This window comes from Patiria miniata, unplaced genomic scaffold (genome assembly GCF_015706575.1).
Source record: "Patiria miniata isolate m_02_andy unplaced genomic scaffold, ASM1570657v1 HiC_scaffold_6, whole genome shotgun sequence".
NCBI classification, from domain to species: Eukaryota; Metazoa; Echinodermata; class Asteroidea; order Valvatida; family Asterinidae; genus Patiria; species Patiria miniata.
Window position 1 is genome coordinate 25,783,176 of NW_024037073.1, and position 12,420 is coordinate 25,795,595.

The 12,420-nt window shown below is 41.0% G+C and overlaps 1 long non-coding RNA gene across 3 annotated transcripts; it reads right to left on the reverse strand.

The window, feature by feature from the left end:
* Positions 1 to 6,736: 6,736 nt before the first annotated feature.
* LOC119743502 lies at positions 6,737 to 9,984 on the reverse strand. 3 transcript variants are annotated; one of them, XR_005273040.1, is made up of 4 exons: positions 9,874 to 9,984; positions 8,423 to 8,583; positions 7,910 to 8,089; positions 6,737 to 6,828 (listed from the first exon to the last, which is right to left on the reverse strand). It is a non-coding gene; the product is annotated as an uncharacterized LOC119743502 (long non-coding RNA). The 3 variants fall into 3 exon arrangements; XR_005273038.1 differs by lacking the exon at positions 8,423 to 8,583 and having other exon boundaries at positions 9,874 to 9,983; XR_005273039.1 differs by lacking the exon at positions 9,874 to 9,984 and having other exon boundaries at positions 8,423 to 8,644.
* Between the last annotated feature and the right edge of the window lie 2,436 nt (positions 9,985 to 12,420).

A 12,420-nucleotide genomic window follows, 5' to 3' on the forward strand; every position in this document is an offset into this window, starting at 1 on the left:
AAGTGTCTCAACTTGATGTACCCCAAATCGGTTGTGTTGGATTGTTGCCTTGACATAGCAAAGTTGTCGCAGGAAAGGATCGTGGTCAACGATGAAGGATTGCCAGACAAGGGTGCCAATGACTGATGAATAGATACCAGGGCACTGGACAGATTGATTGTGGAGATGCCTATCAATGTGTGGCTCTCTGATAGACAAAAGGGCTGAGGGTACTGCCAGACTGCCCTGAGGCCTCAATATCCAGGAAGAAGATTCGATCCAAGGTGAGCCAGATGCTGCTGTGTGTGAACCAGCTGAAGTGTCTCAGGAACTGCTGGAGGTACTGTGCTGTGTGATAAAATGATGAAAGTGTCATCCACAAACTGAAGATAACTGTTGCTCTCAAATCCACGAAAGCTGTACAGAACTATATGATGATATTGGCCAGAACTGGAGATGGGGTTAATCCTGTGGAAGTTCCAGCTGACTGCTTGAAGAATTGACCTGTCCACTGGATGAAGGACGGCAGGATGTAGATGGGTAGGAGATCACAAACCTAATCCCGAGAGAGGGCTTCACACTCACGCAGCTTGTCTTCATGAAGGTTTCCTGACCGAGACCTTGAGACATGCCTCACCCATGGGATTGGTGATGAATACCTGGAGTCTCCACTGAAGCTGCACATGGCTTTGTTGGGATCACAAGTGAAGGCGTTCGCAGCGGCGGCGACGGCGGCGGCGGCGGCGGCGGCGGCGGCGGCGGCGGCGGCGGCGGCGGCGGCGGCGCAGCGGCAGAGCAGCAGGTGATGGTGATGGTGGTGGTGAGGGTGAGGGGGGTGGTGGCGGCCGCCAGTGGGGGTGAGGGTGAGGGGGTGATGATCCCAATGACACCATGATCGCAACCTCACAGTGTTCCCAACTACACCATGGTCAACCCCGATGAAGGCTACCAGATATTCACTGCCATCCCCACAGGCTACTCATGCCTCGGTGCCAAGGGGGACTCCGACTTGACTACGCCCTGCAGAAATATGAAGCCCCACACTCCAAACCAGGTTCATGATCTCTGACCCACCTACATCCTGCTGTCTTTCTTCCAATGAACAGCCAGTTGTCCAAGCAGCCTTCTGGAACTTCCACAGGATCAACTCTATCCCCAGTTTTAGTCAATGCCTTCATATAGGAGTACTGCCTTCGTAGATCTGAGACCAAGAGTTTGTCTTCAGTACACGGATGAGACTCTCATCACTTCATCATACAGCATGGGACCTCCAGCAGGTCCTGAAAGACTTCAACTGGATTTACAGCAGCATCTGGCGCAGTGAGGATCAGGCGCCTTGAATCTCATCCCTGGATGCTAAGGTCTGAAAACAGTCTGACAACACCCTCGACCCCTTAGTCTATTAGAGATGACCGACAGACACTGACTGGCAACATCGACAACCAATCCTTCCTGCACCCGGAAATCCAAACACCAGTCAAAGAGCAACCTTGTCCGGGAAGCCTGCATCAGCAACCACAATCCTGGCCGGCAACAACTTTACCATGTCAAGACAGCACTACAACACAACATATTCAAGGCTCATCCAGTCAAGACGCAAGATCCAAAGTCTTTCACCTACCAAAGGGTCCCCTACACCCAAGGTCGAACCCACTAGGCTCACCCTGCCTATTACACAGCCCAACATAGGCAGTTCTCATCACATCCAGTACTTCCTAAATGACAAAGGTATCCGGGCTTTCCACACCCACAAGATCCACAATAGCCCACAGGACAAGCAAGCCTCCAAGACCGAACCTGATGCATCCCCTGCGAATGCAGAAGGTGTACACTGGGTACACCAGCAAGAGAACTCAACGCCAGACAGCACAAACACAGAGCACATGGCAGATGGGGAGAATTACAGGAAATCAGTGAACACCCAGCACTCACCAAAAGGGACACCATCATCACGAGTATCAAGCAGCTACATCCATGCTCTGTCCGTCCAGCAATGAAGGTCAGCAAACAGAAGATAGCTCTGCAAAACTTCAGCATCACCATCAGAGACATCTGTTACCCTCTACATGTACGTAGTAGCTCAAACATCCACAGACCCCCAATTGCCTTCCTCCTCCAATTTCTTAGACCTCCTCCTCCAATGTCTTCTAAGGATGTGACGTTTCATTTTGTAAATGTTTAGCAAACATTTAAAGAACCATCTCAATGTTGAGCCCTTTCACAAAGACTGATGACTGCCCATTGTGCAGACCAACATGATCGACACAATAATTTAATAATAAAAGAGTAACATAATAAAAAGAGGGCTGTCATTGAAAACAATAAAAAGATGAGCACGTAGCCTGAAAGTAATCTAGTACTGCAGTTCTCCTTAGCTTTTAGCAAATTGAATAGGTTTGAATTATTTTTGTTATGCGTGCTCAACTCAAAGGAAGATAGCGGAAAATAGGTTCCTGCTTTTAAAATTTGAGTTTTGTTAAAACCTTTGGAAAAATACGATTTAGAACTTTGTTTATTATATTAAATGTTTAAATGTGTAAATGTCACATCCATAATTTCCTCACTCCACCAATACATAGTTCCCCTTTTGCCTGTGGATTTCAGTTTAATGTTGACACTCAGCCTGCAGAGGATGAAATTACTTTTTGATATCAGATTTTATATATTTATTGAATTTGTTAAAAGCACAAGTAAATTAATGTGCACAGTTTAACTGGCTAAATTAAATGTATGATATACATCTTTTGTCAAAGTGGATTTTTGTAAATTTTCACTTACTGATTCTAATTGTTTCAGCTTCTCTTCAAAAAATGCAATGTACCCACTGACACCCTATAGTGAACATAGTTAAACAGTACAACTGCCAATGCATCAACCTTCCGCTAGAATCATTCGTGGGTTTATCTCTATCCTAAATGCTGGAGATGTTTATCATGAATTTCTTCCCGCATGTACACTTCCAGCAAGTTCTTATTAAAAAGGGGCCTATGGGTCATTCTTCAGTATCAAGTGTCTACTTTCATGTCCCGACACTTTAAGGCACTATACTTCGAAAAAATATAGAATGAAAATTAGATTTTTGAGCAGTGAAATTAACTTTAACACGACTCCTATTATGTGCAGTGTTAAAAACTCTTTAACATAATGGACAAGATGCTCATTCTTTACAATACTCCCTCAAAACCCCCTGAAAATGCATGTCCCAGTGTATTTCTCAATATGTACCTACTGCCATAATTTGTAAACAACTTGAAAAGGTAATTATACCTCCAAAAGCCAAGTAATATAATAATTGTCATTTCCGTCACAAAAGGTGTGAGGGATATGACTTGTGCATTCTTTTCACAATCAATATTTCTTTGGGTCCTATTGAAAATAAAGGAACCCAGCATTAATTATTTCTTATAGAAAACTACTTCACATCACCACTATGATACAACAGAGACTTAAATAACAGAGAGAGATATGTTGCAAGGATGAATGAAGTCCCTGAAAGCCATCAGCCCTGTTTTTGGCACATAATAATTATCAATTGTCAGATTGATCTTTGATCAGGCCAATTAAATATGTTGAACACTTTCAAGTGCTTCAACATGGGGGGATGCACATATTGTGACGTACGTGAGTAACCACTAGCTTAATTGTCACTTCCTTAACATGCTCAAAATCCAAAATGTTTAAATAGGATTATGTGAAAATCTTAGATTTACGGTTTATGGAAAAGGTACGTTGATGCGATTGCAAAGCCCGCGCTTAGTGAATGCACATGATCGCAACCTTGGTAATACGATTCTGTCCCTGTTAAATACTCACGACTGACCAGGCAATGAACGTCTTGCAGTTTTTCCGGGGTTAATAAAATCGAGTTGACGGCGGACACACTGAACCAAGTACCTCACAGTCACAAATTAGCAGAGATACAACCATGAAAACATCCGGAGAAAGTGACCCAACATGGCGACGACACTTGGGAGACGGGCTTGAGTGCAGAGTCTTTTCATTGTGACATGTGCATGCAGCACTGACATGACAACAAACCGCCACATGTGAATTGTAACCATTCATTTTGCACCTGTCAGTGTCACAAAACAACACCACCTGTATGCGCCCTCACGTGGGCAATACGTCATACCTTGGGAATTTTCGTAAACATTGGTTTCGTTCGAAAGATTTGGCTTTGACTTCCAGCGATGTTATTTTGTCACTTTCGGGATATACTGGTATCGGTCTTTGTTTTGCTATGAACATTTTTTGTTGTTAACAGCCCAAATGTTATGACAGGCTTGTATCGGACATGTAATTAGTTGTGGAAATGACTACGTTACTGACTCCGAAGCTAGTCCGAAATTTCGAAAACGCCACTCTCAAAGATTTGTTTAGAGGGCGCTGTTGAAGTTACCAGTAGAAACTTTTTAACATAGACTTGGTGGCAGGATAACCCCCAGAGAGATTGACCCCCGATATCAAAAATGCTACCTTAAAATGAAAAAAAGTAGAACAAAGTTCCCTAAGAACGGTGTTAAGATTATGTATGTATGTTTTTGTGTTTACGTATATGTATGATATCCTGGGCAAATAGCAGAGCTGCAGCTCAGTCCATTATTTACCAAATTGTGGTAAACGCAAGAGATGTGGCCTACAGAACCGAAATGGGCCGGATTATTTGAGGGTACTCACCTTTAAAAAAAAATTATCATACAAATTCTTAAAAAAATATACTTGTATAATGTGCGCCTGTTAAAAATACGGTACACCAGTCTGTAATCTAGTGTTACTAATCGTCGAATTTGGCCAGGCCCCCCCCCCTTTACATTTTCTAATTTTTTGGCTGATGAACCCCCCTCCCCTGCGAAAATTCCTGGATCCGCCCCAGTACACTATTAGGTAATTTAGTGTGCACGATTGTAGGATTTTATCGGCACTCCCCTGGGCACTCCCCACTGAATATATGTACAAGAAAAGGAAGATACTTAAATTTTTTAAAGATATTTTAAAGTTGGGTTTGATTATTTTTCTTGAGTACTTTCCTTTAGCCATGATATCTACTTTTACACATTGGGAATCTGTAACCAAGAAATTAAGCGTGACCCAATGAAATAAGCCAGAGGAAAAAATGGTCAATCTTTCACACAGAATAATTTGACTAAAACAAGTAAATTGGCTCAGATCTACATGTACATGCATTTAATATAAAATTTGCCATTGAAAATACAATTTTATTAAAAGTTCAAAAGAGTTCATTTCTAATATCACGTTGCCAGAAAACTAGAACATTTATAGAATAGAAAGTCTGATTCGTTTTAAACACCGCATCCACTTTAATAATTTGCCATTGGAAATGAAAGAAGTGACTGTTAATTTTTAAACCAAGTCACAAAAATCCAAAATTTACAGCACATAAATTCTGATAAGTTTAATAACTATATGGTGTGCATGTATTATAAATGACAAACACAACTACATGTACACTAAAGTAGGCGAATCATATCCACATCATCTACGTTCATACCAATATCCATGACAGAAAACCTTATCGCATTTGCATAAATAAATTTGCACTTCACTGTAACTCACATTGTTTTGATGTTCAAATGTATTTCACTCTTTAGTGATGGTTATGCGTAATGACAAAAACACTTCTAAATCGTATATAAATTCTTTGGAAGTTTTGGTAACTTAAAACAAAGGGAATACAAATTCATCTTGATGTTTTATAATTACACATTGCACTCAGATGAATACATGCCTTTCATGATTGCATGTGTTGTCTAAATCTGGTCTCAGATTATCGTGATCATGACTAATCCTACATATGCAAGACTCATTTGACTATTAAAAATGTTCACATTTGATGTTTCCCGTTTACCATCAGAAGCAATGAAATGCACTTCTTGTATAATCCTAATGACTGCAACTTTCTTAAAAGGTACATATGATTATTTGCTTCTTGTGCCTTTACTTTTGTTTGAAGCAACAAAATTGCTAAAAGTCTGAAGCAGGGTGCATGACAACTAACCTGTTGAAGGTTGATCAGATAGCATACATTTTAAGAAAACCGAGGAAATACATTCACTTTTTTGGGGTGTCTTGTAACTCGATTCCATTGCTAATGCATTAATGTTAAAATGTTCCGTGGACACCCTCTTTCAACACCACCTCAGTTTTCATCCAAACGAAACAATTTCAGCTGGAATATTTTCAAAGGGTATTTGGTACCACTCCTATCTTGACTTTGAGCAGAGTTTTGTCATTAAATCAATGCTTCTCCCGGTAACTGCAAATGATTCACATGGCTCTAAGTAACAGTGTTTCAATTTTAACTGCCAATGTACATTGGTCCAGTAAATAATACTTTCAGGTACTGTTTTCACACAAAACTTGAGCCCTGCTAACGAACTCATTGCACACAGCAAGATGTGACAATAACTTGAACATTGACAAATAGTCTCTTTGGTTTCAGTAAAATAAAAAAAATAAAAAACATGTTTACATTATAAAATATGTATCTTTCATTATTAATTTAGAGCACAAAATTGCATCATGACAAGTTACAATTTATGAGTACTGATTTCAACAACGATTTATTATTATTTTTTAAAATATAGCATTGTCTCCTTATTTTGTTACAATTGTTATATTGTAATAATGCAATATATTTTATAATGAAATAATCGTCGGTTTCCCTTTTTGGTTTATCGGGACATTTGTTTGTTTATTTTAACAAACCTTTGTTCTGATCCAGCGTAACCGGCACAAATTTGGACACCATGTATTGGTTCAGTTGAGCTTGCCATTTGGGGTCGAGATGCATGTTGAGAAGATGCCTGGTGATAGATGTCTTGAGATCCTCTGAGGAAAAAAGACCCCAAAGAATATTCAAACTGAGACGAGCAAAATGGTGGTTAATCTAAACACAGACTCAAAACGGCAGGTTCTTGCTGGCCGTTTAAAGTCTGATACTGGCAAGGGCGTAGATTGTCAGCTGGTTAGTGCGTAGATTGTTAGATTGACCTATGACGCAGGGTTCAACATTATTAAAATTTGTACAGGCATACTAAATGTCAGAATCATGAGGCCCTTGTATGTCCTCATGTACACGTGTCAGGTCAGATCTTCTGTTTAAATGGTGGTCTGACTGTCTGAGGTACTTCCCTCTCCCACACAACAAATGTTTTTATGCAAAAGATGTATGACTTATTTGATGCAGTATTCATAAGATGGAATTTTGCGTCGGGGTGATGTAAATCAATTAGGTTTTGCCCTTCACCGACGTATTAACTGTACGTATAAACGGACAGTATAAATGGTCAGTGTGTTACCTCCTGAGTGAAAGTTGGAAAAAATTCCTCGGGTGGGACTCGAACCCACGACCTCCTGCTTTCTAGTGCAGATGTCTTACCACTCATCCACCGATCTAAGGGGATATGATGTACATAGCAGCGAGTATCGCATACATAAGATGGAATTTTGCATAAGATGGAGGTTTTTTTCCAACTTTTACTCAGGAGGTAACACACTGAGTATACAGTGTTTAAAAATCGGGGGGAATCCTGTGGTCAAAAGGTTCCCATGTTTGACTCATGCATGATGTCATGTTGGGTCAACCTTGACAGGGGACACGTCGCTGTTGTTCTTGGGCAAGATACATTACTACAATTACCTCTCTCCATTGAGTATATATGGGGGGTGCAGACCATATACTGCTGATCTCGAGCTTCAGCAGGAAAGTGTTCTCATGGCCTGATGAACAGGGGTAATAAGTGTGAGCAATCCAAGAGTGTGGTATAAGAGTGCTGTATAAACACTGCACTACGATCATCCAATATCTTAACATCAGCACAAGGTGTTGGGCGACAATGCGTTCAAGAGTTCCATCTAACCTTTTTCCTTAAAAGGAAGAGTTTTTGGGCAGAGAGTCCACTGTACCTACCAGGTAATTCTGAGTTGACCACCCCAGGGTAGACAGGCAAAGGCCCTCAAGAGGTGACGACATGAAGCTTGTCCCTCAGCTCAGGATGGCCCTTCATCTGTAAGGCCAGGGTGTTGGAGTCTATGCCTGTACCGTCTGCTGTCTTATTAAGAATCATCTGGATGGACTTCAGATTGGAACCTGGGCAGGATTTAAAAATTTTACAAGATGTAAATTATCCTTTTTTGGTAAGAATAATTTTATGAGGAATGCGTTCGATAACTTCCCCCAGCTTACTCGCGCCTGGCTCCTCGCATAATGACAGACATGCACAGTGAAGCTAAATAAACGGTTTCGGGTAAAGTTTTGTACAAGAGCTGGAAATATGGGCATAGCCAGGATTTCTTTCTAGAGGGGGGCAAAACATATTTTCCCAAAAAATTCCTGTTTTTCTCAAAATATTCTCGATTTATCATTTTTCATGGTTTTAGCGGGGGATAGTTCGGCCGTGATGCCAGCCTGTGCCGCGGTCACCTGTGCAATGGATTGCTTCAGGCCGCTGCACTCTTGCCTGGAGGCAGCCAGGTTGGCTCTGGTGTCGCCAAGCTGCCTCTCCATCTTTTGGTTAGTTTTAAGAAGCTCACTGTTCAATTTGCAGACGGCGGATATTGGTCGCAAGCTCTTGCTCAGCATCCCTGCACAATATTTTACAGGAAATCATACAAGATATATAAAAACAATTTATCTGCGGTTCGCGTGTGTGTTGCCTTTTCTCGCGGTCGATTTTGTCTTCTTCTACCTCTTCAAGAAAAAAAAGTTCACAAGCTGCTGCAACGCATTAAGCAGCCACTGCCAAAAACACCGGGCAAACTCCTTCTCTTAGCGATGAGTGTTACCTTGTTTTTTTTACGTGCGCATGGGGCATTGAGGAATGGGGAACTTTACTATTGTGACCAACCCCTGCTGGGCCATTCTTTGGTCACTGTGGGACATATCATTGGGCTTGTTTGATTTTGAAGCTTAATTTACCCCTTGTTAACTATAAATCTCATTGTTCAACATTTATTTCATGTCGGTAAAAGGTATACAGTTGCAAATGCAAATACTAATATTCATAATAGTATCTAATAAATTACAATTATTTACACAAGTAATTAATTAGTCACTGCCACCTCCATTAATTGTCTCTCTTTATAAAACACCTGAATAAATCCCTGTCATCTGATTGGTGGATCATTGATCACATGTCATTGAATTCTTTGTCTCAACGCACGGCGCACACGCGGCACGCAGCACACAGTGCAATGAAGGTTCTATTGCATGGTGAATAGAACTTCCATTGCACGGTTTGACTGCTGCGAATGGTGGCACTGCGGAACAGCTTTTAACTTACATAAATTGGATGTAAAAGTTCTGAACTTGTTGCACTGTTCAAGTTTTGCACTTGTGGAACAGCTTTTAACTTGCCTTGCATGAATTGGTAATAACACTTCTAAACTTGTGGAATAGTTTTAAATCGAGATAAAATGAATATGATAGTTCTCAACCTTTTACATCAGTTAAATGGGACAGCTCTGAACTTGTCGAACTTTTAAACAGTTGTTAACTTGAATAAATTGGCTATTAAAAGTCAACCAATCAGATGAAGAGGATTTATTCAGGTGTTATATAAAACAAATAATGAATGTTTCACATTCGTGCAATGGAAAGAATAATTTCATTCGGAGGTAAAATTGTTGCCTCGTGGAATGGAACATTTCATCTGTCACCTCATGAAATTATTCTTACCATTGCACTTACAAACATTCATTATTTGTAAACTATTACATGTCAACAACCAAAGTTAACTGGTTGAGATTTGTTCAATTCATTGGCTTCGGTGCATGTTCATGTAGGTGGCATTTGAATGAGGAACTTGTGAAATATGAAATTTTGACCCAGAAATTTGGGCAGGGGATGCCCTCTCCAATGAGATGATTACTAACCTGTATGTTTTGTGCACAGCCAGGCCCGTCGCCAGCCCTGAGCATCAGGAGGGGCCAAATAGTACCAACAAGGGGGGCCCACCGTTTGGGGGGCCAATTGCTCGCCGAGGGGGGCCCGGCCCACCACCCCCCCCCCCCCCCCCCCCTTGGTGACGGGCCTGTGCACAGCTGAGGCTGTGTTCCATAAGCTCCCGCTGAAGTCCTCCACGTCACTCATGCACGCAATCTTCCTGGGAGGCCTGCAGGGGCAAGTGGTCCTTCGGTGGCAAGTCATTCAGTGACACTACTGGCTACACCCTAGGACATTGGAGAAACATGACTCTAGTGACTATTAATGTAACCCTTGCTTGTAGTGCTGAAACTGATGCTCTGCAGCTTCGGTTTGGTCTTTATAGGGTGGTAGAAATAAGAAATTTTTTAGCTGCGCACATAAAATGTACATAGTGCGCAAGCATGAGTGCTTGGCAGTACAGGGTACCAGTGAAAGCGCTGTTGCGCGTTGGGCTCTTTTAGTGTGCGGTGCGGAATTGGGCGCATTGGCATTACACTGCATGCACAAACCGCATAGTTGGGCGCTTACTGAAGCCAAATTTATAGCGCGTAGCTTAAAGTTGCTAAGGAGCTTGGTTACGTGTACGCCGCAGGTGCGGCGCACTTCACTTGCCATTTGCTGTCTCCACAACTAATATTGTGAGTAGAAAATAGTGTTATTTATATCGTGACACTTTTCCCAGCTATTTAATTTAGGGCAAGTCTAGCTTGGGGTAATTCAGCGCAGTTATCCAAAGTCCGCATATTTTTAGATGAAATTCAAAGTCAATGGGCTCAAAAATCCCACTGCAGAAAAACTGCACCTTTAAATATGTGATTTGCTTTTGAACTGAAACATTTTCAGAAAATAGTACTTGATATTCTGACTCTTGGGAATATTTTGAATCAAATGACAGCGCGAAAAAATATGATTTCTCTGTCCTTCTCATAGTAATTCTTGGCCGAAGTTCAGAACAACTCAGTAAGACATCAGTGTTGTATAGGAAAAGACTTGTGGAAAATCCCACTGCAGAAAAACTGCACCTTTAAATACGTAACATAGGGCTTTTCTGCAGAATGATTTTTTTATCAATTATAAGTCCCTGACTATGCGCATGCATGAACATAAAATCTGTCAAAGTTAGGCGGAATCGGCTAAAACGGTCACTGTGGACAGGATTTGACCTCAGCAACACGTGCTCTGCGGGCTGACTGACATACGATGTATGTGCGTATGTACAACGTTCGTGCATGTACATATACATTGTGGACGTCCTGTGCATATTTTAAAGCAGATGTATTGTCAACCTGAACTTTTAAGCATACGCAGGGCATGTCCGAGTTCGCTTATTGCCTCGATGCTTTGAAATATTTTAGACCTACCCTTGAATCGACAATTGAAGTAAAAACTAATATAACTGCCATGGTTGATTTTTCAGGAATTTTCAAATGAAAAAGAGTCTTTTTATTATAACTTCCGGTCTGATGACGTCATTCGCCTAAAACTACGCACACGTCTTAAGTGGGTCAAGGTCATCATATACACCAATATTAAGGTGATTCTGACAAACTTCACCTCAGACATCTATTCAAAATACATTTAAATTTTTTTTCAACCTGTCGCTAGAGGGCGCTCGAAGATTGCATGACGTCATCGGTAGATGATTTGAAGAATACTATCAGCCAAGTGACTAACACCGTTAAAAGCAAGTTCATACCTATTGCCGCTTTTAAAAAATAAGCCACTTCCGGTTTTGGCCTTTTTCGACCGGAAGCAAGGGTCACGTGATTGCACGCACACTGAATGAAATAAAGACCTCAACCTACTCTACCACTTGCCGGCAACAGAATGCTGCGGACGCGTACGGTTGACTTCTTATGCATTTTAAATATTAAAAGTGTCACAATTTAATTGCCTATAAATAAACACCTGATGACGTCATCATGACGTCATCATTACACGATGTTGTTTGAATTAGAGTCTTTGCTTGGACAAATAGTGGTGTAAATGAATTACTGGCAAACAGTCGAAAATGCCCTTACCCTCTACACCCCACCTTCAAAATCTTTGAGATGTCTCTCCTTCTTCAAAAGTTTCAGATCCTGTGACGTCACCAGTGACATGTACCTTAGTGACAACAAGAAAAGTAGTGTTAAAAAACACAAATGCCCCGCAACCATGCCTATTTCCATCACATAACACCACTCTATTATTAACATTAACTGGGTCACATGGAACGTTCAACATCGTTATTGTTTTCTTTAGGCTATGATCCCATAATGAATTTTTGTTTTTAGCGACAGAATATTTTCAGTCTAAAGCAAGACCTTTCTCAAAGGCAAATCCTTTTAGCGTAATCCTTTGAGCATTTACAAGGTCTACATGAAAATAAGAATTCTTAAATAATCAAAAGAATATATACTTATTTGAATAAGCTTGAGTTATCATCACGACATTATTTCTTTGGGTTTTAATAATGCGAACAGTTGGCCTATGGGATCCTAAAGTGACTCAAA